Source organism: Rhinolophus sinicus, chromosome 2 (assembly GCF_057876585.1).
Source record: "Rhinolophus sinicus isolate RSI-liver-muscle chromosome 2, RSI-T2T, whole genome shotgun sequence".
NCBI classification, from domain to species: Eukaryota; Metazoa; Chordata; class Mammalia; order Chiroptera; family Rhinolophidae; genus Rhinolophus; species Rhinolophus sinicus.
Window position 1 is genome coordinate 85,770,826 of NC_142502.1, and position 26,487 is coordinate 85,797,312.

At 34.2% G+C, this 26,487-nt stretch overlaps 1 protein-coding gene across 1 annotated transcript in view; it reads right to left on the reverse strand.

The window, feature by feature from the left end:
* Nucleotides 1-26,487, reverse strand: part of HCRTR2 (hypocretin receptor 2) — a 97,249-nt gene that overhangs the window by 60,623 nt on the left and 10,139 nt on the right. The gene's annotated exons all lie outside the window — the stretch shown is intronic.

Genomic DNA, 26,487 nt, shown 5'->3' on the forward strand with positions numbered 1-26,487 from the left:
TCCTCTGGAGCAGTAACTAGCTGCCCAGCTCTCTTTTGTTCTCAGTGACCCTCAGGCATCTAGATTATGCTGTGTTCCATCAGTTCTCTGAGACAGGTGAGGCAAAACTAGTGCCTCTAGCAGTCCCTCAAAAAGTTGGAATGTTGATACACCTCTAACTCTTCCCTTCCTCAGGGAGAAGCTGGGTGTTGGGGTTTTTTTCATGCTCATTCCCCACTGAGCCAGGGGGAAGAACTATTGTGAGTGAGTGCACGCTAGTCCAAATATTGCCTCTATTCTCAGCAGCTCCCAACCTGATGCCCTTGCCTATAGTGGCTAGATTTAGGCAAGACAGAAACAAGTCCTGTGGGCAGCACCCTAAAGTCTAAAAGTTGGGTGCAGGTTTCTGTCTTCTCTTCTTTCCCGGAGAGAAGCCAGAATCAGGGAATTTCCTTCCAATTGCTCCGCGGTGTGCTGTGAGACTAAACTATGGTGAGTGAGTGACACAAATTTTCCTATCAGCTTTGACATGACTCATTTCTTGTTTGCCTGGGCTGCAGGAACCTCTTAATTGGTTTCTAAATTCTCACAAAGGGAACTGGTCCATGTATTGTAGTTGAGTTGGTTTCTCTGTTTGAGGCTAAAGAAGGGTTTGAGCCTTCCTATTCTGCCACTTTGCTGATGTCAGCATGAAGTTGCTAGTTCATTTTTAATTTCCCCCCAAATTTTAATAAGTGGCAAGACCTAGAGCAAATCATCTAAAAAACTGTGCTTTGTTTTATAAGTTGATAATTTTAAGATGTCACAAGATTGACCGTCACCTTATTGAAACCTGACCTTTATTAAACAGCCACAAACCCTCTATTCTCCATGAGACTCTACATGCTGCCATTTCATGTTCTTTCTTTTTTATTTCATTCTACCTTCCCAAGTTCCCCAACACTTCAGGCCTATATATTCCACCCTGGCAGCTTCTTATTCCTACCCAGGGTTTGACTTTGACCTGCTGGTCTTCTTTTTTGTCTGCCCTCTCACCCCCTACTTCTCTTTTCCTTTTATGTACTTTAATTTTCTTCTCTCCCCTGAAAGTCACCTAGCCAAAATCTGATCCACAGTGAATGGGAAAGGAAAAAAAAAAAAAAGAAAAAAAAAGTGTATATATAGCCAATGAAAAAGCATAGCAAGTTAGCTGCATTGAACACATGAACAGTTTTGCAGTATCTTTTTTGAGGCACTGACTTTATTTAGGATGCCTAAAGAGTTAGAATTTTAAATTAAGTGACCTCTTGTCAGGTACATCTTGCCTGGACCAAAGGAAGATGCATCATTTATGATGTGTGTATTTGCAGAGAGCAGCTTAAAATACAAGGACACTTATTATTGAACAATGATCCAAATACATTCTTTCTCAGGGTCAGATCAGCACTTTGTGAAGTAAAAAGGACTCAGTCTCTTTCTATTCTGCCACGTTAGCATATGGTTCTTTATTCTCAAGTTAGTCATCAGATAATTACAAAACATCTACCTCAAATCTTGGTATCAGACTTTCTCATAACCAGCCAGGAAGAATAAAAACAGATCTTTAAAAATGATCTCTTGGTAGTGCTTTTGTTTTCCATTAGAGAGCAAAATCTATATCAGTATCTCCAAAACTGAATTCCCTTTAAATCACATTGGCTAGAAGTTACTGACGTGTCCACCTCCATACCAATCATTGGGAAAGGGAAACAGGATTGACATGGTTGCTTTGGAAAAATTATGAATCATCACTGAAGTCAGGCAAATTGCCACTTATAAAAAGTTGAGATGCTTATAATAAAGAAAAAATGGGAAATGACATGAGTAGGTATCTATGTCTACTTTAGTGTCATTTCCAAATATGTTGTAGCCTTGAGGAGACAAAATTCCTCCATTCACACTAGAAATAAACCTTCCACTCAGGCTAGAACTGCAGCCATGATGGGGTTCTTAAAACATGCTGTATTCATCTTTCATCCTCAGTATTGACCTAGGAATTTATGAATAAATGCTAGACATTCAGCATATTCATGGGATATCAGTAAAGACAGGTATTGCTGTATGTGTGTGTATCAATTTGACATTTGTGGTTGTATTTGCTGTTGAGCACTTACTTACAGAGAGACTCTGTACTAAACAGGGGACAAGACAGCATTGTTTCTACTCTCAGAGTACTCATGGCCTAGCTAGTAAGACATCATTGAATAAACATTAACATTAAAATGAGGTAGGTATTGTGACACACAGTCCAGCATGCTGTGGAAGTACTCGTCCCAGTACCTTGGAAATCACACAAAGCTTCCCAAAAGAAGTTATGCTCAAATTGAGACTTAAAGGAGAAGTGGGAGTAGGCCAAGAAGCTATACACACCATGTGTTTCAAGGCTCAAAGGTCAAGGGAAAACATCGAATTCAAGGTCTGAGGGGAATTCCAATAAGGCTGGAGGGAAGAGCTGGGAAGGAAAGTCCAAAAAGATGGGGTTAGATCATGAAGGGCTTTTAAAAATACCAAGGTGTTTGGAATTTGTCTCGACTCCACAGCAGATAGGGACGGGCCACACATAACCCCCAAATTAAAAGAAATACAAAGAAAAAAAGAAGTTGTAGGAATAAGAAAAAAAGTCCATATTTTCCTATCAATATTTAGGAAATAAGCATTTTCCAGACCCAAGCAGAGTATTAATCGCAGGTATTATAGCAGTGATATGAATTATAATCATTTTATGCTTTCCAAAACTTGTATGATTGAAGGTCATGCCATTCATCGTTTGAAATTTACTGTACCTTTAACATTTTTATTTATTTTCAGTGGCCTCATGATCAAATGAATGTTATAAAATAAAATAGACCTGATAATTCTCTTAAGAAGTAAAAACGTCAGTTGATGTCCAAAAGGGCTTTCAAATCCAGGAGAATGTGGCAACGTCAGATTGCACTGGTCAAGTTCTTTTCATTGCAAGTAAAAGAAACCAACCCTAGCTTATTAAATGAATAGAAATAAGGTTGCAAGCAAGTCTTTCAGAGCCCAGAGGCATGTTTATATCTGGCCACAGGAAAAGACTGTGATCAGGAAATGAAAACCATCAGGGCCATCTCTGTGTGTCTCGTTCTCTTTCCTGTCCTCACTTAACTATTTTATTCCCTTTTTTTCCTCTCTTTGTGGTGTGGGTTTCTCAGATCTCCACTGCAACAGTGGAATATGAACGCCCACCTTATTCTAATGTAAGTCATGGCAGAGATGAAGTGGCAGAGCTACCACTTCTCGGCTGATACCATCTATTTTGTGAAGAAAATCTCTGAGGGCCTTGGGGCAGATATCCAGTCCTGGTCCATTCAGTGTGGGTCAGAATTACAGGGTTACAGTGTTCATGTCTGCTGGGCATCCAGTCCTATGGTTTTGGAGAGCAGGTTCCCTCAAAATGAGTCATTTTGAGCTAGGAATAAACCCAAAATTTCTATTACAGCACTAATAAAATAAAGACTTCTATTCTAATAACTGTGTTATTAGTTGTATTTAGTAACTTAAGGTTTGCAGCCATGCTATATCTATTATCATACCAGCCTAAAAAAAATAACACATTTCTAATAATCCTATATATTTCTTTTATTTGTTAACATCAAAGAAGCTGTGCTGAGTTAGATAGCTTTGAATGGTATCATTCTTTAAAAGAAACCAAAGGACATTTTGTGGGAAAATTGTTCCATTCAATAAGGTAGGTATTCTACAGTCTTTTTCTAAGCAAATTTTGTTAATCAATAAACTGTTTTCAAGGATACTTAAACAACATGATTAAACCTCCTTTATTGTATGACTCTTTAGTATGTAACTTCAGGTAGAGATTAAATCATATCTCATGAAGCGTGCCAATAACATAAGGTAGAACATAATTGTTTATAACTCCCTTAGAGACTCCACTTTAAGTGATTAACTTAAAAGTCTGGATTAACTTATCATTATGTTATCATAGCACACAACTTAATATGACAAAGAGTTAATTTAGAAAATACATCTATAATAAAAGAATTATGGTAAATAAAATAAATATAATTTTTCAATTTGCAAATATTTTTCAGTACTTCACATCTCCTTTCTAAGAGGTGCCTCAGCAACAGTATCCATAATAGGGCCTTCAGTTAACACCCAAAAGACATAATTTAAGTGACAATGTAATTCAAGATAGTCCTTATATTCTAAGTACTCTGCTTAGGACTATGTGAACTCAAGTAAGTAATGCTTTTGTACAGATGTCAGTTTAATTAATTTACATAGTTCATCTAAGACTGGTATTGATTAAAACATAGCTCATCATTGAGTTCATCTAATTATACCCATAAATATTTATCATGGCTGACTTCCTTTACAGATTTCTCCTGGAGGTCCTGAAATACAAGTCACAAAAGAAAATGGCAAGAGTGACAGCAGCTTAAAGTGTGAGGTGCAACTTTATCCATATGTACCAGAGCAGAAATCAATAGATGGCATGGAAAACAACCTGGCATCACCTTCCTCTTCCCATCAAAATGTATGTCCCTGAACGTTTAGATCTAATCAGCAAAGAGGCAAATTTAAATGTACGAGTAATACATTCTTAAGGAGGGGTTTACAGATAAAATTCAGAATTCTGCTTCTTTTGTTAAACAAAAGATAGCTCTTTTTTAAAAGATTGAACGTCGCGCCCCATTAAGGTAACGATGCGTGGTTGTTCAAAACTTTTCCAAATAATACAAATCTCAAACCATATCCCACGATAATGTCATTAAAGCTCAGCTAGATCCAAGAAAGATACATTGAAAGAAGAAAGTCTGGCATGATTTTAAAGGCTAAATTTGTTCTAAGATCACATAGATTACAAACTGTTGTTGTTTTCTTTTCCAATATCTGTAGTTGTAGCAGATGTTTTTTAATGAAAGCAGATATAGTGACCGTTCAGCAATGGTTTATTGCATGTATTCACTTGATATTAAATACTTGTAGAGGACACAAAAAAGTACGTTGGGCTATTTTACTGTTAGAAGAAACTTTAGAGGTCACCTGTTTGACCTCCCACGCAAGGCAAAAATCTTCAGTACAATAGCCCTGTTACCGTGAACTGTTTAAACATTTGAAGTGTTTGGGAGATGATGTCATTATTTCAGTCTATTACTGTATGTCATTTACAACAATTCTTAGAAGTTCTTCCCTATTGTAAGCTAAAATTTTCTCCCTATTGTTTCCACTTTTTTTGTCCTGATGCATGCCCACAAAATTTTGACCTTGTCTCCTACGTGATCATAATCTAACTGGATTTTTAGTTCCTTTCAAATGGCAAGTTTAAAAGAAATCACGTCTATATTTTTTTTAGACATATGTAAACCACTAAAAAGAGAGAAAATAATTAAATTCATAGAAAACTGAAAATCTTAACTTATTAATTTCTACATTTAACTTTAAGGCAAAGAAAACACTCCATTTTGTATGTTACGTATTTCATTTAGAATGCCAAATGCTTTCATGGTTGAGTATTTTTATTCTACAAGCTAGGAACCACACTTGTAACATAAATTGTCCTTACCTTATTAGTAAAATGTGTTTATTTATTTACGAATATCAACTGAACTGAATTCAGAATTGATTTCCAACCCTGCTATAAAGCATAGTAAGAGGACTCAATCTAAATAACCTGTGACTTTGAATATCTAAATGCAAGGGTTATTTGAGTTATGAGGTAACTTGGAAGTTATCTTCAATCCTCCCATTTTATATGAAAACATACCAAGTCCAAGAAGTTTAGCGTGTTTTATATGCTCACACATCAATTAGTTGTAAAGATAGGAATATAATGAAGTCACCTGTCTTCTAAACTTTTTTACATTACATGATAAATCCTGAACTTGAAAACTGACCCTAAGTCAATAATACAAAAAATTGTTCAGTACTAATCATTCAATTACTTTTACTATTTTCTGATGTGATCTTTATAAAAGGAACAGGTCATATTAAAAAGTTTTTAAATTAATTAAACGATAAAATATTTCTGATGCATAATAATGCATATATAACCTTTGTTGTTTTCAACAAATTTCACATGTCTTATTATTGCTGTCGTTATTTTTGAACTAGTTAGGACATGAAACTTAATTCTCAGTTTGTTGATATTTTTAAAAGCTTTGCTAATCTTGACAGGTAGTTTTTGTTTTTTCACCTTATTCTTTGTAGTCATTTTTCTTTTAAAACAAACCAAATACTTATTAAATTCTTACTAATAACCTCACACGGTTTCCATTATCTTCAGTTTCTGTTTGAAAACCAGTATCTTTTCTCATACTTTATCTTTGGTCATCTTTTGAACACACAGATAGTTTCATAAAAGAAATATAAATAAGAAGTTAAATTTTTTCTTTCAAACAAGGTGAAGAAAATTCCCAGGCATAATCTCAATCATGAGATCATTTCTTGTTGATAGAGCATAGCAAAAGCCTTTATGAAAAAAGCCACAAAAATACAAGTCAGGATGGAGAGCAAATCATTGAGCAAATAAGGTAGAGTCAATATAGCATTTGATATATACCCTCACCACCTATGTTCAACCAAGCAACAGAGTGATCCTGTGAAATGTAAATCGGATCATTCACTTTTGTGCTCAAACCCTTCTAATGGATTCCCATCTCACTTGAAAAAAAAAATCTTAAGTCTTAGCAATGGCTTACAAACTCCTATCAGCTATTCCATATGGTCCCCAAATATATCTCTTTTCCCTGATACTAACTCCTTACTTTTCCTCATATACCCTGTGCATAATTCTATATCAGGGCTTTTGTACTAGCTATTTCTTTGAGAATGTTCTTTCCTAGGATATCTGCGTGTTTGTTTTTTTTCTCCCTTCTGAAGATCTTTGCTCAGTGAAGATGTTTTCTCAGTGAGCACTACTCTGACCATCCAGTCATAAAGTGAACCCATACCCATAAGACATTCTCTCTTTTCCCATTTTATTTTTTTCCATAGCACTTCACTCCATCTAAAATCTTAATGTACATATTTTACTAACTGCTTTTGTTCATTGTCTCTCAACTCGCAATAGAACTGAGCTCCACTAAGAGAGGGCTTCTCCCCAACTATTTAATTTTCTATCCTGTGTACTTATAACACAACTGGCACATGACAGGCCAACAAGGTAAAAAACAAAAAACAAACAAACAAAAAAACAACGTGAGTACAATATTGAATAACATTGATTATCATTGTTTAATAAGAGAGATAGCAACTAATCAGAAAAAAAATAAACTATTTCTCAAGCTTTGAGGTGTGCATGCTATTTGTCAAATGAGTGTTTATATATAGGACAAAGGACAAAGCTTAGAGCACACAGTTTTTCTCCTTATAGAGGCAATCCTAGAGATGGAGTTTAGGGTATCTTGACCTAATTATGTTGGTATTTCCAATTCTAATTTTAACATATCAATAATACCCGAAGAACTCTGAATGATGTAAGTGACTTTCTAAACTAGTTGTTTTCACATTATTAAAGCAATGAAAATATATTTAAAACAACTTTGATGTTGAACCAAATATTACATAGATAAAATTTGAGCCACTGAAGCTCAAATGGGGCATGTGTGTGGGGGGGCTGGGGGGGAGGGAGGGGAGGTTGACTACCATACCATTTTTCCCTGCCATGCTTTTGACAGGGCTTTATCCAGAGAAAAGTAATTTATGAAAATAGCTCAGCTTCTGAAGTCAGACATGTACATATAAGGCAAAGATGATGAAGGCTATGATTCAGATTATTCCTTTAATGGAGGTCTGTCACCTCCACAAAAGGAAGCATCTTATACTTATGGATATTCAATAAATACTTTCTAATGGGATTTAATTTTGTGAATGAGCGAAAAAGGAGTGAGCAAGAATAGGTGATGAACAAAAGACCCCAAATAGCCAAAGCCATCCTAAGAAAAAACAACAATGCTGGAAGTATCACACTCCCTGACTTCAGCTTGTACTACAGGGCAACAATAATCAAAACAGTAAGGTACTGGCAGAAAAACAGAGACACAGACCAATGGAATAGAATTAAGAATGCAGAAATAAACCCACACAAATATGGCAGATAATTTTTGACAAAAAAGCCAAAAACATACAATGGAGAAAAGACAGCCTCTTCAATAAATGGTGCTGGGAGAATTGGAAAGCCACATGCAAAAGAATGAAACTGGACTGCTACCTGTCACTATATACCAAAGTTAACTCAAAATGGATCAAAGACCTAAACATATGACCTGAAACAATAAACTGCATAGAAGAAAAGATAGGTACTAAACTTATGGACCTTGGGTTCAAAGAGCATTTTATGAATTTGACTCCAAAGGCAAGGGAAATAAAAGCTAAAAATAAATGAATGAGACTACTGTGTTTCCCCGAAAATAAGACCTACCCTGACAATCAGCTCTAATGCATCTTTTGGAGCAAAAATTAATATAGACCCGGTCTTATAGCAAAATAAGAATGGGTCTTATATTATATTGTAGTATATAAGACCCAGTCTTATAGTAAAATAAGAACGGGTGTTATGTTAATTTTTGCTCCAAAAGACACATTAGGGCTAATTGTCCGGTTAGGTCTTATTTTCGGGGAAACATGGTATATCAAACTAAAAAGCTTCTGCACAGCAAAAGAAACCATCCACAAAATAAAGAGGCAACCAACTGAATGAGAGAAGATTTTTTGCAAACAATGCCTCCGATAAGGGGCTAATATCCAAAATATATAAGGAACTCATACAATTCAACAACAAAAAAACAAATAATCCAATTAAAATGGGCAGAGGACCTCAAGAGACATTTCTCCAAAGAGGGCATACAAATGGCCAATAGACATAGATAAAATGTTCAACATCCCTAATCATCAGAGAAGTGCAAATAGAAACCACAATGAGATATCACCCAACCCCAGTTAGAATGGCTATCATCAATAAGACAAATAGTAACAAGTGTTGGAGAGGCTGTGGAGAAAAAGGAACCCTCATACACTGTTGGTGGGAATGCAGACTGGTGCAGCCGCTATGGAAGGCAGTGTGGAGGTTCCTCAATAATTAAGAATAGAATTACCATATGACCCAGCAATCCCTCTCCTGGGTATCTACCAAAAAATCTGGAAACATTTTTCCATAAAGACATATGTGCACCAGTGTTCACTGCAGCTTTATTTATGGTGGCCAAGACATGGAAACAACACAAATGTGGTTGTGTTGGCAGAATCATGTCAAAGCAAAACAGAGTATGAGGATCACCATGGAAGGAGTTTCTGTACAAGTACAAGCTTGGAAATGATGTTTGTCACCTTTTGTTCAACATCGATTACTAGAATTCCCTTGCATAGTCATACCTAATTGTTGGGGAAGTCAGAAATTGTAGACTGGCTTAATGCTAGGAAGAACAGGAACTAGATTTGATGATCAGTCAGCAGGTTTTGTCTGATTCAACACTTTTGATCATTAAATGTACAGTTTACCCTTCTCCTCACACATTAAATGCACTCAGGCCCTCCGCAATGGAGACAATCCAAAGTCCAAACCATTACCTTCAACAGATGAATGGATAAAGAAATTGTGGTATATATACACAATGGAATACTATTCTGCCTTAAGAAAAGATGAAATAGTACCATTTGCGACAACATGGATGGATCTTGAGATTACAATACTAAGTGAAATAAGTCAGACAGAAAAAGTAGAGAAACATATGATGTCACTGTTATGTGGTATATAAAACTGAAAACAAAAAAAGAGAACAAGACAATCAAATGAAGAAACAAAAATTCATAGACATAGACAATAGTTTAGTGGTTATCAGAGGGTAAGGGGGGAAGAGTGTTCTAGAAGAGGGTAAATGGGGTCTAATATATGGTGATGGAAGGAGAACTGACTCTGGATAGTGAACACATAATGTGAGATATAGATGATGTATTACAGAATTGTACACCTGAATTCTATGTAACTTTACTAACAATTGTCACCCCAATAAACTTTAACTTTTAAAAAAAGAACAGGTGATGAAAGAAAAGAGATCTATGTAATTAGTAAGTATTATTTTCTGAATAGCAAAAATAAAAATGAAAAAAAATATATTAATCCAGGTTATCAAAGCTCTTCTTTAAAATTCAATTAATATGTTACTTTATTTGAAAAATTTTCTCTACTCTTATTCCCAAATCTGAGAGGCTATGGATTCTCATATAACCTTGAATGTTACTGTGAATGCAGAAACTTTTGTTTAATTGTTTAATATTGTTTTATCTCTAAATTTTTAAATATCAGATATTAAAATTGCTTCTTAAATAAACTAATTACTTAGATCTATGGTGAAAAAACATTTCAAAACCAACAAAATTAGTACTTATATTTGACCAACATAAGTAGATGTTAGTAGATGTTTCTAGATATTTGCTTACTTTTCTAGATACTCGCTGTAAAATTTTAGCTTGTGAATCTAAATAATCTGGTAAAAATGAGGTCAATCCAAAATATTATTAAAGTATAGACTATTACATTAACCTCCAAATAGGTAGAAGGTGAAATGTAATTCTTAAATTTATGTAAACTCTCCCTAAGCAATGTATATGTCCTTTATGGGTTCATTTATACTCATTAAATAAGTTTTGCCTAGCCCTTTTTTCTGCTACTAATAAATCAATATAGCTAAGTAAGAAAAAAAATACATATTATTTCTACTATTTAATAATGTATTTATAAATGCACAAATAATTATCTCATTTTTCCCATTATAAATTAGAATTTTGTCATTGAAATTTACTTTTAAAATTTTATACACATATAGTTTTGAAGTGAACATGTGTATTTTGATATAGCTTCTCTAAGTGATCTGTTCATGATTGCCTCAATAATTAGTATGACCTAAACACAGAAAAAAGAAAAGAGTAAAAGTCTAAGTCTGAATGGAATTTACTAATTGCATCACTGATGGAGCTGACAGAGATTCTTGGGCTACATGTGATTCTCTGCCTAAAGTGAAATAGGAGAAATGGCACCAATTGGAAGACAGAGAAAGCCTGAGGCATCTGCTCTCCCTGCATGCAATTTCAATACACAAGGACCTTCAATGACCAAAGGAGAAAAGAAGATGCTCATCCTCTAAAATTTTAGAAAACTTACCAAACATGTTTACCTTAATTGCTACTCTTATCAGCTCAACTCTAGGATCTACACCCACTAAAGCATGTAAGGTGGAGGCAAAGAGTAGGGAGATGGAAAAGCAGAAAAGTGCAAATGGCAGTCAAGAAAGAGGGAGCGAGGTGGGATCAATGTTTGCTGAATAAGACAATCTCTTTAGTCTTTTAGGCTCAATTTAATTTCAAGAATTTAAAAATGTAGCTATTTCTAGTTGAGTTAGATTACCTCATATTTTGTAGAGAAAATATTTCAATACTAGTCCAGAGAGTCTGCCTCATGAATTTCATAAATTTAGATAGTACAGTGCTTATAAACTTGACATTGTGTATTAAATCTGGGAAGGAAACGCTGCCAGCACTCAAATTGGCAGGAAAGGAAGGTAAGCTCCTCTGAAGTTCACCATTAGGGGCTCCCCGATAATGATCTATGAATTTAAATATGAATGATAGAGGCAGGGAAGGAAAGTTACATAAGAAAACAAGACAAAGAAACCTTGGAATGAAGACTCAAAAAAAGGGCACAGTTAAAAATTGTTCTAAGAAACATGAAAATCTTGGGAAACATTTTGCTTGAGTTTTCCAACAATGGAAGAGTACAGTGGTCTCTCTGGAAGAGTAAGGACTCATGAATGAAGTGACACGAGGGCAGAGAACAAAAGGTCGATGAATTAGAAATAAAACAGTATAGTGAGACATGAAATTCAAGGGAAGAATTTAAAAACACTCTAGAGGCACTAGAAACTAGAACTAAAGCTGTGCAGAGAATTATTCCAGAATTCATATTCTGGAAAATTTAATATTCAATATTCAATATTTTGTTCAGAATTCAATATTCCAAAGTATTCCAGAAATATTCCAGAATTCTAGAAAGAGAATGAGCTAAAACTATGTAAGGGAAGGTAATAATAGAACAGACATACAGCTTAAGAATTATATGCACTATTAAGAAAATTTAGCACTAAGAAAAAAACAGAAATATTATCTAAACATGACTCATATCATATGAAATATATTCATATAATTTCATATGATTACCAGGGAGGAAGAAAAACATGCTAATTCTCAAAGAGCAAAATGAGCAAGTCTAACTAAAATTATATCTTCACAGCACTAAGGTACAAAGATGTTAATAAAAATATGTACAGAATCTGATAGTAAAACTTTATTACTAAAGAATTTTATGCACAGTCAATCTTATGTTCACTTGCAAAGCTAAGAAAATCATACTGTCTGGAAGAAAAGGGGCATTTGGATCCATAAAACATATATATATATATATATATATATATATATATATATATATTTCTAGTGATATCTATTATATATATGTGTATATATATATTATATAGATATGTAAATCAAAATATCAACACTAGAAAAATGAAGTACAAATAACTATAGTTGAATTGTGTAACCAATTATATTATAGAACAATAAATACTTTGTAAATATGTATACAGAATTCAAAGAAAATACTATAAGGTATAATAAAGAATAAGATTCATAGGATATGTTATAATATTATATAAAATATATTGAGCCTATAATTGCAGACAAGAAGAGTAAAAATTATACTAAATGCCTTGTCAGAAATGATAAATACTAAAAATTATAGATTTTAATTTTGAGAATAGGATCAGGAAATTTTAAAGAGATATATGGAATCATGAAAAATTATAAGCAGGCCAGAGGGAGAAGGAGCAGTGGATGTCTTTACTAAACAATGGATACATTTAAAAAAAAAAAAAATTGTAAAATTAAGCTTGCAAGTCTGTCTTTCAAAATCACTAGAAAAGATTTTCAGAAACAAACAATATAGTAAAATAAAAAAAAATAAACAACATTTTAAGGATAGAGAACACATATTGTAAAAGAGCATCTAGATTCAGCTAAATGATCATGATTATAAATGATAAACATTTTTATCTTAATTGCTATGAGTATGAATCTTCTAGGTGGAGAAATCAGGTGGATAGGAAGGTCCACCTGGGGCAGGGAGTGAGAGCCCAGATTAGTCAGCCACCAAAGACCAACCTTCAAGCACCACTGTACTCATTCATGTTCATGGCACAAAATGTAGATTTTAAAAATGTATTCATTCAAGTCCTGAACATATTGATGGTATGCAGTGAATGGATAATGTTTTGATGGATTTAGATTTTTGACTGACTGATTAAATCCTTCCCTTATGAATTTTTCATTTGATTCACAGAAACGGGAGAAACCTGGAATTTTAATATAATATTTTTCTCAAATCATCAATCATAGTAAACATTTATTCCCTAGCTTTAAATTATCCCCTAATTACATCTCCTTGTCATTTTTCTAAAAATGAAACAAATGTAATTATTTTAAAGTGCACAAAAAAACATTGAACACTATTATCCTTAAATGTATAATTGTATTTTGTATTCACCTTCCCAATGTTTTTGTTTTTGAAATAGAATGTATTACTAGAAAAACCAATCTAATATATAAATTTGGATATGTGTACTCAGGGTGGATGGATTGGGAAAAGAAAGGAGATAATGTCACAAACTTTAAAAAATAATAATAATATTAAAGAATTAGAAAGAAAACAAAGTAATGAGTCACCTTTTCTGAGCAAGCACCTACATTGCCCAAGATAGAAGGCTACTGTTTACATTTCTGAAAGTATTCATTCCTTCCTCTTCTAAAGATCGTTAGTTAAGTAGATATCAATTTTTCAAGATGCTGACCCATCCCCAACTTTCTACCATGTTGCATTTAAAAAATGGTCAAACCCACAAAATCTTCATTCTTAAAATTAGAAAGCTGGGCTAGATGATAATGAAGAGAAATTCTTCCTCAAAATCTGTGGTGAACATTTGTGCTTTTTGCCATCCAGCATCCATTTCCTTTTCTCCTGTTAAGAATAACCTGATTTTTCTTTTGGAACCCCCGCCCCGTCTTGTCACTTGCACCAATAGTGCTGGAATTAATTTTAAGGTTAGGGTAAGAATTAGGTTTTGAGTTAGTTTTAGAGTTAGACATAAAGATAGACTTGGGGTAAATGATAGGATTAGAGATAGGTGTGGGGTTATTTGAGACTTAAAGTTCTTGTGACATTTAGGGTTGTGGGTAGTTTTAGGGTTGAGGTAGAGATAAGGGTTTGTGTTATTGTTGGGTATCAGTTTAGGATTACAGGTAGGGCTTGGGTTTTTGCAAAGGATAAATTTTGAAGTAACTTTCACACTAGGTTTGGGATTACATGTAGTTTGCATTTATAGTAGTGTTAGAGGTAGGTCTGAGTTTTTTTATAAGGGCTAAAGGTAGGTTTAGGGTTAGTTGTAAATTTAAGTTTCTAATTAGAATTCGATTTTGGGTTAGTGTTAACATTAGGGTAAGAAAAGGGATTAGGATTATTTTTTAGGGCTATGGTTTGAGGCAGAGTTGGATTAAGGTTAGGATTAGAATTAGAATTAGAGTTAGGTTTGAGGTTAGAGTTAGTGTTATAGATAATGTTAGAGATAGGTTTGGTGCCAATATTAAAGTTAGGATTATAAGTAGAATTAAGTGTAGTGAAATGGTTGGGGTTCAAGGTAAAGTTGTGTTAAGTTTCAGACTCTTGATTAGAGTTATATTTGGGGCTATATTTAGGGTTAGGTATGGGATTGAAATTTGCGTGATGGTTGGGGTCTGAGGTTGATTTGGGGTTAAGAGTTAGTGTTGGGGGAGGATAGAGTTTGGGTTATAATTAGAATTAGAGGTAAGTTTGAGGTTAGCATTATGGTTAGGTTACTGTTAGATAGGTTTGGGGTTAATGTTAGGTTAGAGGTAGGCTTAGAGATAGGTTTGGGATTAGTTAGCTGTTGGGCTCAAGTTACAGATACGGTTGGGGTTAGTTTTACAGTTGGGTATAGAGATAGGATTGTGGTTAATTTTAGGGTTAGGCATTAGAGTTAAGGTTCGGTTTAGCTTTACAGTTGGTTTTCAGGTCAAAGTTAGGGGATGATAAAGTCATGGCTATAACCAAAATCAGAATTAGGTTTGGGGTTAATATTAAGTTAATAATAATATTAATAATAATAATGTTAACTTAATAACTTGGGGTTAATAATAAGTTAGGTTTAGAGGAAGTACTGTTAATGTTAGGGCACAGTTAGGGTTATAGGAAAGACCAGGTTTATTGTTAGTGTTACAGTATGGCTAGACTTAAAGGTAGACTTGAGCTTCCTGAGGGAAGAACATACTCCTTGACTCATTCAGTGAAGGCTTGCTGGAGGACCACCCAGGCTACAAGCACATGTATCATCTTCATTCTTTTACTTAGAGAAGAGCAATCTCTGAGGAGTGTAAACTATGTCAGAGAATAAAGGTAGTCAGAGCCTCTCACTTTCCTTCTCTATTTTTGCCTCTGTTTTTTTCTTGTACTTTCATTTTCTCTCTCCTTCTTCCTTCTCACTGTCTATATAATACAGGTTGGTTCCTATTTTAATCAGTACTTTTCAGTTCAACCATCCAAATCTAATGAATGTAAACAAAATAAATCTCATGTACCTGGGAAGGGGTGGTCTAACTAGATCTAGGGATTCCAACAATATCATTAGGGTTCTCTCCATCTCTTAGTCTGTATCTCTGGAGGCTGGTCTAATTCTCTTATTACAGATGATTTTCTTCTGTGTGACAAAGGGAAGCTCTTCAGCATCTTTAGGTTTAATCATCCTAAGTAGCAAAGCTTAGGTAATAAAGCTGCATTTATCTCCCATAACTGATACATAAAATCTAACAGACAAACTCTAGTTATTTCCATTTGGATCAAATTATCATCCCTTTGACAAAGACTGTGTTTGGAGAACAGGAAATTATTGGTCCTTTCTGTCTCTTATCTTAAGCAGTGGGGATGGCAGTGGTGGTGGAGGGTGGGGGTGGAAGTGGAGGCAGTAGAACTGTGATTGATAGTTTCTTTCCTCTCTTCTCCACATTTTCATGAAATGTCAAAGGGACAGTTTCCTAAAGGAAGAGGTATTCCTGATATGTGAAGCAAGGGGATGTAGTTGTTGGCAAGGCAACAAGCAACAGGTATATATTATAGATTCCTATGCTATAAGTGAAATTTTAAATTCTTGACATGTTAGGCATTTTTGAGATATACAGGACTGTGTTCCTTTTTATCTTCTGTACTCTAACTACTCTATTTTTTTCTGATTTTAATTTAAGCCATTTTCTCTGTTTTTTTGTTTTTGTTTTAATCTGCTTTGGGTGCCTAGAATGTCTTGATACAACACTTTCCTCATGAAACCTTTACCTAAATACATTTTTAACTTTTCCTTTCATTTTAGTATTTTAAGTGTGTGTGTGTGTGTGTGTGTGTGAGAGAGAGAGAGAGAGAGAGAGAGAGAGAGAGAGAGAGAGAGAGAGAGAGAAAGATGTTTCCCTTTCTGAGGGTTTTATACTGTAATGTTTCTTTTTTTAAAAAAAATCAATATGCTATTGATTTTTCATTTTATCTTCACTTATACTATCTGTACTATATTGTTACTGGGTATCTTCTTCAGTTATTCCTTTCTCTTCCTGCCTATTACTCTGAAAGTTGATGACTGCACAATTATCATTTTCAAAGTGTTTTGGTGAGAATTTTACTGGAAAATATGACTAAAAGAAACATGTCTCTGTCTGCATTATTAGATTTTAAAGTACTTTATATGAATCATTCCACGTGTGTTTGTAATCTAATTGTGTCTTCCCAAATGATTATATTATCATTAAAAGCATACATTTTTTGTTTTATAGAAATTCAAGAGGCCAACATCTCTTTTATTGAAAACATGATAAAGTGATAAAGAGCTGTTATTAATATCTCATTGTTTTGGTGTTTCAATAGTCATACCACGAGCTCACTCAGTGACAAAGAAACATAATTCAATACCAAACTTAAGGAAACTGAACATTATGAAGCAGAACAGAACAGAACAGAATTTCCCAAAGTAAGTCTCAAGTTTATTTCTATGACTTTATGTTTATTATAAAATTAGACTCTAACATTAATATTTTAAGTCCTATAGTGCTGATAGGGAAGTAGTAATGACATATAATTAGAGATCAGTTAGTATCTTAAATATATTTTCAGATTTGAAATAATTTGAAAATAATATCCATTTTCAATTATATATTGAATCATTTTCAAATTCCTCCAACTGATCAGGGTTTCCAGATGACATACTTGTTCTTTTTAAAAAAGAAAATGATTTATAATATGAATTCACATGTTTAAAATGAATTCTACTTATTTTGCTATTGTTCAAATATAAAGCATTATTGTCTTTTAGAGGGAAGTCATAGTTACTTAAATATTTTCTCCTATTAGAATTTTAAATAAATAAACTTGCAAATCACCAATGTTTCCAATAATATACATCCTGAAGTTACTGCAAATAAGCAAAACCTAAGCTTATAAGCAAACTATAGAAATTCCTATTCTAAGATTTATAAGATTCTACTTCCCTTTCCTAATAATGTTAAGTCAATAATACAAATGTAGGAGATATTGTCCTTTTAACTCAATTATCTATGACCATGAAAAATAAAGGCAATTTAGACAAATGAAACAAAAACCTTATTTTAAAAATCTTATGTTTTTAAATCTGTTATAAAAAACCAAAACTTTGCCCAATGTTACTGGGACAGCAAACCAAGTTGAGATTTTTCACCCATTTATGTTGCAATGCTGAGATGATAACAAGTTGAGAACCAGTCTTTAGGCAGCAACAGAGAAGGAAAGGACATGCAGAAGTCAGAAAGCAAATGGTATTAGCATTAGTTAACGGAATTAACTCGCATAGTCCTACGTCTATAAAATGAATGATGCTAACTCTAAATGACTTATTTTTAGAAATTAACTTAAAGGGAAGTAATAATAAAACAACCAAACTATTGCATTTGATGAGAAATTTGGAGATAATGATACCTTAGTCGAGTCTCATAGGTAAACAAGAGGATGAGATGGGAGCAGTAGAAACTCCTCCATAAACTGTGGTTTGCTAGAGAAGCGAATAAACCCTAAGATTGCCACTTGGAGTGGAAGGGAAAAAAATTCTCAAGAACAAGGACTTTTTGTGTGATTCTCAGGACCCTAAAAGCTGGAGGTGGCCAAAGTTTAGCTTGTTTGTACCCTGCGTCGATAGCATTATTTGCTTCATCTTTTGTTACATCTGCCATTCACTTCCTTTATGTCTCTGTCTATGTTTCATTCTCATCCATTAAGGTAATTTTATATATAAGATGCTATATTTCAGTACACTATTCATATCTCTTTAATAGTAGATACCAGATTATATTTTTCTTTAATATATTGCATTTCTGTCCTTTCCAGTAGACTATTAACTCCTTAAGGAAAATGATTATATATTTTTAATCTTTCTTCCTTCTAGTGTCAAGGATAGTACCCGGCAACAAATGGATGCTCAATAACTGTTGAATGAATGAATGAATGTTCTCTCATTATTCAGATTTCATTTATATCCATTCAACAGTAGCACAACACCAAAATTAGATCTTTGGAGAATGTCAGGATCCAGTCTGCAGGATGCTGACATTTTCTCTTGAGAAAACGGTAGTCCATGACCTTCTAAATGAATCAGTCCCTATAACCTTCCAATCATTACCCAGAAACCCTCAGTAATTTTTTTCCTTAAATCTGCTCACAGATCATGTTTTCTTATACTCATACAGCGCTAAAAATAGAACTTTAAGCATTTAATTATAGCGTTGAATAGAAAAATGAGCATAAAATGACAACATATATCCTGTTCCTGTGTTATATTCAGGGTGTACATATAGATTAACATATAATACTTAGAGATTGCCTGCAAAACAGGAAGACAATTAAATTTAGTAAACAATGAGTTTTAAATGCTTTATCAATTAATACATAACTTAATTCATGAATACTCTAAGTAAACAAAAAATAATAACTTGGGATCCAGTTGCAGGAAAGTTGAAGATGATGGCTTTCTTAATAAAAGACAAGATAGATCCTAAATATTTTTCTCAAAATGAAAATGGAAGCTTTAAATTTGAGTAGCTTGAACTGAATATAAAGGAGAATAAAATTATCTATAATTAATGCCACTAATAACTCTTTAAAATGCATGTGACTATACCATGGTTTTTATGTATATATACAACATATATTGTGTAGGAAAAAAATTAGACTTTTGTATTCCAAATCTGAATTATTTTAGTTCAAAATAAAAATTATCTTCTTTAACCTACTACTACCAAATATATCTCAAGTCTTACAAATCTTTCACTATATTTTTGTGACAGCTACTCTTTGGACGTTGAATATTTGCAAACTCCAATATATTGAAGAAAAGGGTAGGTAACCATCTGTCTGCAGTGGATTTAGATAGAACTTGCTAGAGTCTTATGTTTCTTTCTTGTTTCCATATAGAGGATTAAGGATATTTCAGTAAAAAATTGCATTTCTAAAATCTTAGTGTGTATAAACCCTTGGAGAACAGTTTTTATTCTTTGTCTTAATCCTACCCATCCAGTATTTCCATATATTCAATATTATTGCCAAAAAGTTTTTGATGTTCTTACAATTTCGCAGGATCCTAGTATCTATTCTGTGTCCAACAACTCCTAACATTTATAATTTAATAAATCAGAACCACTAGATCTAAATCAGAGCTAATCTTTCACATGCTTTTGTGTGGTCAAACACCTTTGATTCTCATAACAATGCTCTGATTCATTCCATGACATAACTGACTACATTTATTGCATATAGCATAACTCATGTAAATTTTGTTTAATGGGTGAAGGGACACACAGTAAAAGGAGAGAAATTTCATTTCAATCCTGAAATAATGACTTCATATAGAAAATACGGAAGAAAACTTTGCAGTACTCATTCTGTTTTTCTCTCGAATATTTCTTAATCTTTGCTTTACTAGTTCTTTATACAGTGACGTCTACTGATCATGTCAGACTTCTAAAATGTTCTTTTATGTTGAAGTTGTATAACAAAAAATGTGCACCAACTACTACAATGATTAATTGAGCCAATGTTCACACTGATATCTCTGCTTCAAATGTTGCATAATTGTCCCTTGAAGTTATCACTGAGAAAACATTTGGGACTCCCACAACTCTAACCCTTTCTTTTTTTTCTCCTCTAACTCCTCTTGGTCTTTTTCTGCATTTTCTTGTTTTTCTGCCTAATCCCATTTTAAAGCAGGTCTTTTCATCTTCTCTCCTCTGTTGCTCTTCATGGACACAATTGGATTTGTGTCAATTGTAAAAGCACCTGGCTTTCAATTTGGCCTCCCAAAATAGGAGGTCTCATGTAATGGGAAGCTTCCCTTTACTTTTTCTTGTGGCAGAAATTCTCAGATTCAGTGTATTGGGGCCCTATTTAAAATGTAGATTCTAGAGTTTCACCCTTTGAAATTCTAACTCAATAAGTTAGGTATGGGTTCTGAAATCATAATTTTCATCATGTACCTTGGATTTTTGTTTTGTTTTTTCACGCATAGCTCAAGGTGATTCTTTTCATGATTCAAGGAAATATAGCTGTGATGATTTCATACAGGAGAAAGCCAAGAGTAAAATAAAATGTAAGAAAGAATTTTCTATTCACTATGTAGTTCCTTCCACAGTCTTTCATATACATGGGGAACATGTAAGACGATATGTACATAAAAGATGACACTGATTGTTAATCACAGGTTTATTTCACCTGGCTTGACCTGTTACTTAAACTCTTGACTTTATTTATACCCAAATGTTCACCATACACCTCTCTGTACTATCTCAAATGTAGACTATCTGACACTAAACTTGATTCTCTCCCTTTCCCTACTTCAAACCAGCTCCTCCCCAGGATCCCATATATCAATAAATGGCATCAATTTCCATTTACTTGTCATGAAAATGTTGATTCTTCTTTTTCTCACACCTATATGCAATGCGTCAGCAAATCCCGTTACTGTCAAAATATACCCTAAATATCACCACTAAAATATGTTTCATAAGAGAAGGAGCTATGTGTATTTTGTTTGCTGTTATCAAAAATATATAAATATGGGTCAGCCCAGTGGCTCAAGAGGTTGGAGCACTGTGCTCCTAACACCGAGTTTGCCGGTTCAATTCCCACCTGGGCCAGTGAGCTGCACTCTCTACAGCTAAGATTGTGAACAACAGCTGTCCCTGGAGTTGGGTAGCTGTGAGCAGCCAGGGGTTGGTGTGAGGTGTGGCCAGCTACCATGTGTTTCCATGAGTGGCTGGAAGCCATTACCAGCTGGTGAGAGCTGCAGTGGGCTACCGTGTGCTGCTGTGAGCAGCCGACCGATGACTGGAGACTGACTGCCTCAGTCCCGGGGAGTTCAAGGCTCATAATACCAGCATGGGCCTGGGAGCTGTGTCCTACACAACTAGACTGAGAAACAATGGCTTGAACAGGGTGTGGGGGAGGTGGAAGAAAGGAGGGGAAGAAAATCAATTTTTAACCAATGAATTTATTTGGTGTTGCAAAATAGGTCTTGCTACTTGATGGACTTATAAAGAAATTTACATTTCCTTGTATGCTTTCAATTATTCCAGAACACATAGTCTAAGTAATTCTCACATAAACTGCATATACTGCTTGCTTAGCCACAAAGAAAAAAATCAGAGCAACCAACTAATTGTGAATGGCAGGTGACTGATCAAGCCCTACTTCCTACCGAATAGCTACACATGGGTACTCCTCTAGCAATTGTAATTCATCCTGCCTTGGCCAAATTCATCCTGACCCTTCTACACACAGCACTTGATTTTCTTCTATAAGTCTTGTCTATATGAAGAAAAAGAAAAATGGGCAATCAATATTCTTTCTTTGGGCAAACATGTCTATTAATCATATGATTGTTTGCTGTTCCCATCAATTCCCTACATTTGATGAATTGCCAATATCTATCTCCAGAATATCTTTTTTTTTGTTTGTTTCATCTGTTCAATTCCACTGCCTTGGTGTTACCCTCACATTTACTCTTTCCTGAAAAGTCTCAACAGGATCCTGACTGGATTTCCAGTACCTCGTCTCTCACAACTTCCTCTCATGCTTACCACTGCCGCAGACTAATGTTCCTCTGGGACTTCTGGTATATCAAGACTCACTTTCAAAGAAATCCACAAGGATTTCAAACTTTGTAAATTGAATCCACCATGAGATAACACAATAGGTATCTGTGTGGCAGAGATCTACAAAATAAAGACGCTCATAACAGCAATGCAAAGCATCAGAGGAAATTACTTGAAGTCTCTATTACTTGAAATTACCCAGGAAAGTTCATGAAGCCTGCGTTTTACAGGAATTCCCTGAATGATATTTTCAGCAAAGTTATTTATATACCTGCAAGCAATCATAAATTCATTCTTGCTACTTCACCAGCTAGGTGTTTTTTCATCCTTTGGAGCTTTTCAGAATTAAACTCACATGCCAACTATACCTCAAATGCTACCTCCTCAGTGCAGGAGTACTTCTTACCCCAAGTCAGATCCAACTTTTATGTTTCTATGTTCTAACACGTAGTGTATGCCTCTTCAATAATTCTCATGCTATGGTCTATTGTTTACATGTTAGTCTCTCCCACCAGATTAGACATTCCTTGTAAGCAAGCACCATGCCTCTTTCACTTCTGTGTTTGCTTCACAGAGTGTATTAGAACATATTACACCTTGTGCGTATTCAATAAGTATTTGCTGAATGAAATAAGGAAATAGCGCCAAATTAGATAAGCCCTAGAAAACCAGTGTCTTTGGTTCAAGCTGCTTTATTTTTCTTTTCACCTTTTGCTGGTACAGTTAGACAGAGCTCTCTGCTTCTCTATTCTGTTTTTACCTCCATTTGGATGATGAAGATGTATTTTCATGACTTCAAACCAACAAACTGTAGATATTGCCATTGTTGCTAATGTGACTCAGAGAAGTCTTATGAACTCCTATACACCAGGAGAGAAAATTTATGCCAGGTTTGACATTTGCTGCTGCTCCTCTTTCCCATTCTCTGGCCAGGTACCTACAATGACTTATAGATCACTGAGGTAGTGGTGATTAGTCACTCAAACTCCAGTCCCTTACAGTTCAGTTTACCAAAAAAATGTACAAGAGAATTTGTGTTTTCCTTAAATTGCTCATATTGTAGTTTTCAACTTGCTATGCACACTAATAGCAGAAATGATGATCCATGGAGGAATTAAATGGAGAACAGAGCACTGTATTTATTTAGTGTTCAGGAATGGGGAAGCCAAGAAATAATATGCAAATCTGTTCAAACAACTAATACTAAATTTCACTACCTGGGAAAAAAGTGAATAGTAGTCCAGCCACACAGGTTGTTATAGGATTAACTATGATGGTAAATGACAAATGCATACATTTGTTGAAAAGTTATGTAAATAGGGCAATATAACAATTCCCAAAAGCCTAACATATAAATTCTACTGTAATTCACTTGATTCACAATAAAGAGAAACATTGATAAAATTGGTTCAATTGGTCTAGGGTCTACTACAATTAGCAAAGCCTCCCTTCTCTGGGCCAGACATCACTCTTATACATTTTTAATTTGATGGATATTTCAAGATACTGAGGACCAGAGTTAGTCAAAAAGGTTTATTGTTTTCCTCATTCCCCATTGAATGCAGTGTTAAAACCATCCAGTTACTAGCAACACTGCTCTTGCGCTCCATCTGAAAGTACAATTTTTCTTTAATTGTATGCTTCATCTAGTGGACCTACAAGCAGAATTGTCATAAGTCCCTGGCAGTGGGCAGAATGACAAAGGAATCCTAAAGCTGTGGGCATTCACGAAACATCCTGAGCTCTGATAATGGCCCTTTTTATTGCTGAAAGTATGAAGTCATGGTAACACACAGTCTCAGTTTTCTTACCTCATTTGGGACACAAATGGTCAAATGTTTCCTTAGATTTTTATAAAAACATAAAAAACATCTAAGAATTAGTTTGAAACAAAGAGGAAAGGGGTTAAGTAAGGACTTTTTACATTACATGCTCTCCCTAGTTATTACAGAAATGTATCGTGTTATTTGGAAAGATCTTGGTATAACTTCCTTGAGGAAAAAAACAAACAAACAAACTTACACAATTTGTAAATCCCATTTGCTTTTCATGAGAAGAGCAAAATACTTTCATGATAATGTCAAGGGGATCTCAGTACTGGGGAGAGATTTCCAAATGTTCTCCTGAATCATTACTTTAGTAGTTATGTAATACTCATTTTAATGTGTGTATTCCTAAAGATATTGACTGGCAGTATCACAAACATAATTCAAATTACTGAGGTTTTATTTTAAATTTTTATATCGAAGAATGTTAAAGCCTACAGTGACTAATTTAAAAAAACAAAATTCTTAGAACTGAAATATTGCTGTTTAATGCCTGGCACTGTTCAGGACAGTGAGGATACACCCACAAAAAAGAAAAATAAAGGATCTCGTCTCATGGAACTTACATGGTACTTAGGGGAAAAAAAACAGAAAAAAACAACAACAGATAAACCAAGAATATAAGTTCAAATAGTAATAAGTTCTATGACAAAATCAAATGGGATGGTATCATAGCACGTGAGGGGGATGATGTTTCAGACTGGGCCTTCTGCCAGTCTTTGGTGGGAGATCTGACATGTGAACCGAGAAGTAGCTAGACATGAGAGGGTCAGAGGAGGTTGGAGATTTGTGAGGACTCTAAAGGAGGAATATACTGAGTCTGATCAAGGAAAATAAATTATGCTACGATGATCAATGAGATCAAGAGATGCTCATTCTTACGTGAATGTTAAATCAAGGACCTTCTCATCTCTAGTGAATGTATCATTTTTGCTTCCCTAAAAGTTGGTTCATTTACTCAGGGAATAGTTGAAAATATCTCGACCTTGGGAAAGTCAAGGCTTTATATCTACTTTTGGCATTTTTAAAGTTTAGAAGGTAGTTTCTTCATCCTGCATGAAAACTAACAAACAAACAAACAAAAAAAACACCACAAGAGTGTATTAAAATCCTATTAGCCATACAATGCAATCCCCAAAATGTGTGTGTGTGTGTGTGTGTGTGTGTGTGTGCATGCGCATGTTTTTATTTATGTGTTTTTAAGTTCTTAAGTTCTTATTCTCTTTTCTACTGAGATAGTTTGGGTTTCTTTCAGTGATTAGTTGCAAAGTTCATTATGCTAGGTGGGAGGGGAACACATGAATCCATAAAGTAGGGTAATTTTACTGACTTTCAGGAATCTATGAATCACCATCACCATCTCTGATGACTTCTAAGAACAAGGCCTTCCCAGGCTTTCCTGCTCTGAACTGTAAATCAAGCCTCAGCACATCCATGTCCCAATAACTATGAAGAGCTTTTCCTGCACCAGCTGGTGAGATTTGTTAATATATTTGTTTTTAAGCTTTCTAAAATTGGGAAACTTCCATATTAAGTATCCTAATTGGAGAGATTAAGTTTTAAGCTATTTTTTCATAATGAAAAGCTGACTCAGTTTCACCCAATGACAAAATGGTCTCATAAGCACTTAACCATAACTCTCTACTTCTATCCCAGAAAGATTAGCACAATTTGCAGATTTCAAGAAAGCACTTAACCATAACTCTCTACTTCTTTCCCAGAAAGATTAGCACAATTTGCACATTTCAAAATAGTATTTATAGGCAATATAGTTCTTTACCAAAGTGGGTGACTCATAAAATTCATTCTCAACTGAGGAAATAAATTATTATTGACAGTGCTTTTTTGACCCCATTTATAGCATTGTAGTGATAAAATGAAGGCCCCATATGGTTGTAAACCATATGATTTCCAAATTCATTTTAGAGTCACTGAGTAGGAATAAAAACTCACTGAAAATCTAGAAAAGAATATTAAAACTTTTAATCATTGCCATATTCCCATTGTGAGCTAGTAATAGCAAATATTTTAATTAATTAATTTCTACTTTTAAAACTCCATATATATATGGACATTTTAAATTGAATTTATTAGGGTAACATTGGTTAATAAATTTCAGGTGTATACAACTTTATAATAGAACATCTGTATACTCCATTGTGTGAAAGTCTTTTAAACTAATCACAGGTTTATAAATTCTGAAGTGTTATCATGTCAACTTTTAGAGACATGTTCTCTGTCATTCCCTAATGGTTGACCTAGGGTCAATGTGATATCTTATTGATTATTTGAATGACAAAAATGCCATTTAAGATAAATTTTCAAATGACTATATTTGGGGAGTTGCAAGTAATTTAGAGTAAAAAAATTGGGGATTTCATTAGATCTCAAATTTTTCATTTTTTGGGTTTCA